This window comes from Ochotona princeps, chromosome 22 (assembly GCF_030435755.1).
Source record: "Ochotona princeps isolate mOchPri1 chromosome 22, mOchPri1.hap1, whole genome shotgun sequence".
NCBI lineage: Eukaryota > Metazoa > Chordata > Mammalia > Lagomorpha > Ochotonidae > Ochotona > Ochotona princeps.
Genome location: NC_080853.1, coordinates 2,828,382 through 2,835,424, shown reverse-complemented (window position 1 = coordinate 2,835,424; position 7,043 = coordinate 2,828,382).

Here is a 7,043-nt window from a genome sequence, read left to right as displayed (position 1 = left end):
GCTCCCACTCCACAGAGGAAAAAGTCAAGGACAGGCACAGTGAAGCCCAGCGTCCACCCAAGGACATGCTGGAACTGGTGGAGCCGGGCCTTGCCCAAGGCTGTGGGTTTAGCTCCCTGCGCCGTCTGGTTCCCCTGAGGCTCTGACCTTGATGGCCAGTGTTGCCCCAGCTGTGGGCTCTCTTGGCAGCAGTGCCCCTGGGCACCTATCACGTAGGGCGAGGTGGGGCCTCCCACACCTGCCGAGTGCCCTACACCTCCCTTTGGGAGAGGCTGGTGCCTGCGGGAGTTTGAGAATCGTGTGTGTGTATGCAGGTGGTACAGGTACCGACACTACCCAGAAGGTGCGTGGGGGGACTCAGAGGGTCTTGGGGGGTGGGGTAGGAGCAGTATCAAATTCAGGCAAATCCCTGCGGAGCTGAGCTGTTGGGCAGATGAGCTGACCACAGCCGCACGCACCTGGATGACTGCAGCAGGCAGCCAGGGGGCGCTGCTGGAGCTCAGCTGGCTGGGTGCCTCGGGCAGGGCAGCCCAGGGCTGTGGATTTTGCTGCCTCTCATGGGGCCTCACTCTCAATCTCGCATCTTCCTGAAACAAGGCCCTGTACGGGGACCTGACCTTTCTGAGGACAAAGCCTGACTGGGTGACCTGCGGGAGGGGAGGAAGCAGGGGGAGGCTGTTGGGGTGGGCTTTGGGAAAGGGCAAAGGTCATGGTATGCACGGGGATGGCCAGGAAGGGTTTTCCCCCCTCCCCTCCGTGATATCCTACACTCCAGACACCTGCTGCTGGGGCAGTCAGTGGCTGTGTGCCAGCTGCCAGCTGCCACTTGCTGCACTCCAGCCGGAGATGCCACAGGACGCGGGCCATGTCGGCCACCAGAGGGCTCCCTGTGCATGTCCACAGAGCACAGAGCTGTTCCCACCCGTGACTGGTGTGGGAAATAGGCCATTGCTTTTACAAAAGCGTACAGGAATGGCAGGGCTGAGTTGTGGGCATCCCCAAGGGGACAGGTGCACGCACCTCCAAAGGTGGAGTGGTAGGCAGACAGAGGAAGCCAGAATGAGACAGAAAGCTATGAGAATGGCAAGGGTTAGCAGGCTGCGGGATGGGACTGGCGAGGTGGCCATCTTTGGCCACCAGCTGGCTAGGCAGGCCTCTGAGCTCAGAGGAAGAGGCCTGGGCAGGGCTCAGGCAAACAGGCCAGTGTGGCTCTGCTGAGCCGGGGTGGGGACTGGCAGATAGGGTAAGCAAATGGACTCCTGTCTCCAGGGAGCATTGCTTCCCCTTAGCCCGTGTGGAGTGGTGGTCACTCAGGTTGACACACACACACACACACACACACACACACACACACACGAGCATCCAGGGAGCTCCTCATGAGATGTGGAGGATTAGAGAGCGGAGGTGTCTAGAGCTGAGACTGGTCCAGGGTCAGCCCCTTACCCTCTAACCTGTTCTTGAACCGTGAGGTCCATGTCCACCTGGGCAGTGGGGCTGAGCCTCTAGCTGCCGGGGTGAACTGTCCACCCTGTGGAGTCTTCTGGAAGGAAGAGAGGCTTGACATTGGTCCAGGGGGTTCTGCTCACCTCCCATTTTTCTCCGCACAGAAAGGAGCCTCGCGGTTCAGGACAGAATCTGAGACGGAGAAAGAGCTGAGTGTCCCAGGTGGCCTCCCAGGGCTGCTCTCCGCATGGGTCTCTCTCCAGGGTCCAGTGTGCCCTGCAGAGCACTCATGGGCCACTTGTCTGCGAGGGCTGCCTTCTGAGCCCTGGCCAGTATGGGGAGCCACCCTGGTGGTCTCCCACCCCCAGAAATGCCACCAGTCAGAGCCTGGGAGCCACTCAGCCTCCCCTCTGAGCCTGAGCATGCGCATCCTGGAGACTGGCAGAGCCTGGCATCACAGGCCCCAGTGCCCCTGCAAGGAGGTGGCAGCAGATGGGGGAGCCTTGGATCCTCTGTCACGGGGACCTTTACAGCTGCTGTGAGGCAGGGCCCCTGTCTCCAGGGGAGCTGATGTCTGTCACCTCCCTGGGTGGGGCAGCCCTGGTGGCCAGGGCAAGTCTCTGGGCGTGGAAGGGGACCCCTGGGCTGCAGCCTCAGGGCTGTGCAACCCATGCTGCTGGAGAGGCAGAAGGCGGGACAGCTCTGGGCATGGCACAACAGCACTGCAGGGCAAGGGCCAGGCCAGGGCACATGTGCAGGCTCATCCTTACCTTGGCACCTGGCTAGCAGCAGAGAGCTAGCGGGCAGCTCCTTGCCCTGGGGCTGCTGAGGGGAGACCAGAGAACCGTGCGGAGCACAGAGCCCAGAGGTGACCCTGGCTGCTCCTGCCCTAGGACCCAGAGCAGGAGGCAGTGAGAGCATGCCTGGGGGGCTTTCTGCGACGAGGGAGGAGGTTTGCTGAGAGCCCAGAGATGAACAAGGGTAGACGAAGCCAATGAGGCTGACTGAGCACGTGCCAAGGTCCTGAGGCAGGAGGACTCAGGCAGGTCTGGGGGTGGGTGAGGAGGACTCAGGCAGATCTGGGATGGGATGAGGGGACTGAGGTAGGTCTGGGGGCGGGATGAGGAGCGAGACCTAAAGATGGAGCCAGCGCTGTGGTGTGGCAGGCAAGCTGCCACCTGCTAGGTTGGCATCCCACATGGGCACTGGCTCAAGTCTTGTCTACTTCCCATTCAGCTCTTGCCAATGTACCTTGGGAAGATGGCCCAATGTTTTGGGACTCTGTGCCCACATGGATGGTCCGGAAGAAATTCCTGACTCCTAGCTTCTGCCTGGCCCAACCCCAGCCCTCATGGCCATTTGGAGAGTGAACCAGTGGATGGACATGCTTGCTTGCTCTCTCACTCGCTTGCTATCTCCTTCCCCAGCTCAATACTCTACAGGAAATTTTCAAATAAATAAATGAATCTTAAAAGGGGGTGGGGCTGGCCAATGGCCCAGTGGCTGAATCTTCATCTTTCAGGTGCCAGGATCCCGTATGGGCACTGGTTCATATTCCAGCTGCTCCACTTCCCATCCAACTCCTTGCTTACGGCCTGGGAAAGTAGTGGACGATGGCCCAAAGCCTTGAGACCCTGCACCTATGTGATGTGTGAGACCCAGAGGAGGAAGCTCCTGGCTTTGGAAGGCTCACCTCTGGGTATTGTGGCCATTTAGGGAGTGAGCCAGTGGATGGAAGATCTCTCTACATTTCCAATAAAAATAAATACATCTTTAACAAATAAACAGACAAGTAAAGGAAGGAGCCGCAGAGGTAGGGCTAGTGGTGGTGTCCGGCAACAGTCCACAGGGGCCTCCTTGCTGGGAGCTCCCCGGAAGATTCCCGGCCCAGGGCCTGTGGGGATTGGCGTGGATGCCTGGGTCCCACCCACACAGGCTGAGTTGACATTTTCAGTGGCAGGGCCTGGGAATCTGGAGGTGCAAAGACAGGTACACGGGCCGAGACTAGGCAAGAGGGAGGAGTAGCACAGAGAGGGGTGGAGCCAAGGAGAGAAGAATCCAAGGGAAAGATAACGGCTGGCAGGAAGCTGACAGCTAGGGGCATGAGCTGTCATGCGACAGGTACGGACCTTGCCCAGGGAACCGGGTGAGGTGGGACAGGGCAGGAGCTCCCAGAGAGCGAGGCCTGAGCACAGGGACCCCGGCCCAGGCTCCAAGGTCGTGTTGACTGTACACCTGGGCAGAGCGCACCTGTGAGAAGAGCTGGGGCTCTCTAGAAATAGGGTGTCTTCAGGCCCCCCACTCCTGGGGTCCCCTGTGGTTGGAGAAGACCTGGGCCGCCTCTGCTTTGGGCCTTCAGTTTCCAAACACGGGGTCAGGGCACCACCTGGTGGTCAGATCCTCCGCCATGCCCGCGTGGGCCCAGGTCAGCGTCCAGGTGGTGTCCACTCTCCACAGGTCACCGCCATTCCTGCAGGTGCTTGGAGATGCCCAGCTCACACGTGCACCTGAGAGGAGGTAGAGAATCGGAGGGGCCAACAGCATCCTAGGAATCCCAGGGTCTCACACCCAGAGCCAACCTTTCCTCTCATGGGTGCAAAGTGGCTTCCACACTCTTCCCCTCAACCTGGATGCAGCCCGGTTGGTCAGTCATCTCCCAAGGGAGGACTGCCAGGGGCTGCCCACGCACCCCTGGCTGGAGGCTGGCTGTGGCAATGATGCAGGAAGTGAGAGGCTACAGCTACTCCTGGGGTGTGGCCAGAGAGGGGTCCAGGCCAGCGAGCCCCAGTTGGGTGGGAGAGGCAGGCAAGATTTGGGATTTGGGTTTCGAGGTTAAACCACTGGAGCCCCAACACTGGGACAGAAGGTGAAATGAATGAAGCCCCAAACCCGGGTCGTCCCACGTGTCGGGGCATCAGCCCAGCCCTACCCAGGCTCCTGCCATGAAGGGTACCAACTGCATGTGGGTGCAAGGACGTCCCTGGGGAGATAGCCCTCAGCCTCTTCCCCCACCCACGGTGCCAGGGGTAAGATGGTACAGGAAGGGGTGAGCACAGGCCTGCAGGGAGGTGGTGGTGAGCAGCAGAGGTGTTGACTGACTCTCACAAGGGAGTCACGAGTCCAGAGAGGACACAACCATGGCCACAGGAGTCCAGCAACGTCCGCTGCACTGCCCGCCCTACTCTATTCATCTCCCCTGAGCTCATGTCAGTCCCTGTTCTTCAGGTGGGCAGGCTGTGGAGCCAGGTCTGGCTGCTGAGCTATGAGGGCAACTGCCCAAGGTCATAGTCACTGCCGAAAGCCAAGTCACTGCTCACGGAGCTGGGCCTGGGCCTGCCGCATCCTGCCCAACAGAGCCAAGCATGGGACCCCAAGTCAGGGGAGGAGTATGGGTCTAGAGGAGTGAGGTGGGGGTGGGAGGCAGCCAGTTCAGGACGGGGTGGGGACCCCCCAAGCCCCTGGCATAGCCAACCTGGCTGCCTCAGCTGTTCCCTGTGGGTGCCAAGCCCAGGTTAAGGCCAGGCACAGAGGGCAGAGGGGGTCAGTAGCAGCAGCTCAGCCTGGGCTCTGTACTTGGAAAGGGGCACGGAGGACAGAGGGGATCAGCAGCAGCATGCACCTGGGCGTACAGGGAGAATGCCAGGGTGGGACCAGGATGCCCCTGACCCCTGGCCCCCTGCACAGACCTGACCGCTTCTCAGCTCAGATCTGCCAGTGGCGTCTTGGCGGCCATTGGCCAGCAGGTGGCGCTCGGCCCAAGGTTGTGAGCGTGAAGACGCGCCAGGCTAGCCGCACGTCTGCCGCCGCGAACCGGCCACCAGGTGGCGCCGGGGCAAACAAGGCTCTGCTTGAAGCCCCCAGGAGCCCCAGCATCCTTCTGCGGGCTCAGCCATAGCTGAGGGATGCTGGGGTCCATACCCCTGCCCAGGGACTGCAGGCAGTGTGGTCAGCCTGGGTAGGCCTGGACATCAGCATTCAGGGGCTGCTGCCAGCGCTGGCCATGGCTATAGAGTTGCCTGTTGCCTTTACCAGGGCCCCATGCACCCTAGGTGGGCTGCTGGGAGTTGTATCACATAGGTGGACTGCACACACACCATTCCCCACACCAGCAGGCAGAGTCGGCCTCTTGTACATCTGTTGTCCCTGCCTGCCTCTCTTCCAGCAGCTGGTGAGCGACAGGTGCCTGTAGCCAAGGCCCAGAGGTGGACAGAGGCAAGCCACAGACCGAGGGGGCGGCAGCTTCCCAGCGCTGTGTCTGGGAGCTGGGTGGCCTGGGTTCCATCTTGCCTCTTCCCCTTGGGTGGCTGGCTGACCTCCCTCAGCCATGGCTCGCCCTCTGGGCAGGGCTTGTGACAAGGCCATGGGCAAGCCCAGCCCCATCTTTTGTGCAAGTAGGGGGATTAAAAGGGTGTCCAGGGGGCCCAGTGTGATAGCCTAGTGACTACATTCTTGCCTTGCATCTGCTGGGATCCCATGTGGGTGCCCTGGTTCATGTCCCGGCTGCTGCACTCCCCATCCCGCTCCCTGCATGTGTCCTGGGAAAGCAGTGGAGGACGGCCCAGAGCCTTCAGGCCCTGCACCTGGGTGGGAAGAAGCCCCTGCCTCCCGATCGGTTCAACTCTGACCATTGCAACTGCTTGGGAGTGAACCAGTGGATGGAAGAAACCACTGGGAATGTGAGTCCCAGAGCCACAGCAGCTACTTTGTGGGCAGCCACTCAGAGAGGAGGAACGGCAGGCCCCTGGACTCACCATTTCACTTGCTGGATGTTGGCAAAAGCCAAAAATCAAACTGATGAAAAGGACTGCCGTTCTGCAGGAAAGCCCTGTGTCGGGGTTGGGGGTAGCAGCCCACATCCTCACTGGGCCCAGGCCTAGAGCTGGGTTCAGGCACAGAGCCTGCTCATCCATTGCGGCAGGGCTGGTGGGTAGGTGCTCGATGACTTAGGCCTGGCAGCCTTGGCGCCACAGTGCTGGGCCGACTCGGGGATGCTGGGCTGACTCGGGGGTGCTGGGCCGACTCAAGGTGCTGGGCCAACTCAGGGTGGTGCTGGGCCGACTCGGGGGTGCTGGGCCGACTCAGGGTGGTGCTGGGCCGACTCGGGGATGCTGGGCTGACTCGGGGGTGCTGGGCCGACTCAGGGTGGTGCTGGGCCAACTCAGGGATGCTGGGCTGACTCGGGGGTGCTGGGCCGACTCAAGGTGCTGGGCCAACTCAGGGTGGTGCTGGGCCGACTCGGGGGTGCTGGGCCGACTCAAGGTGCTGGGCCGACTCAAGGTGCTGGGCCAACTCAGGGGTGCTGGGCCGACTCGGGGGTGCTGGGCCGACTCAGGGGTGCTGGGCCGACTCGTGGGGTGCTGGGCCGACTCAGGGTGGTGCTGGGCCGACTTGGGGGTGCTGGGCCGACTCGTGGGGTGCTGGGCCGACTCAGGGTGGTGCTGGGCCGACTCGGGGGTGCTGGGCCGACTCGTGGGGTGCTGGGCCGACTCAGGGTGGTGCTGGGCCGACTTGGGGGTGCTGGGCCGACTCGGGGGTGCTGGGCCGACTCGTGGGGTGCTGGGCCGACTCAGGGTGGTGCTGGGCCGACTTGGGGGTGCTGG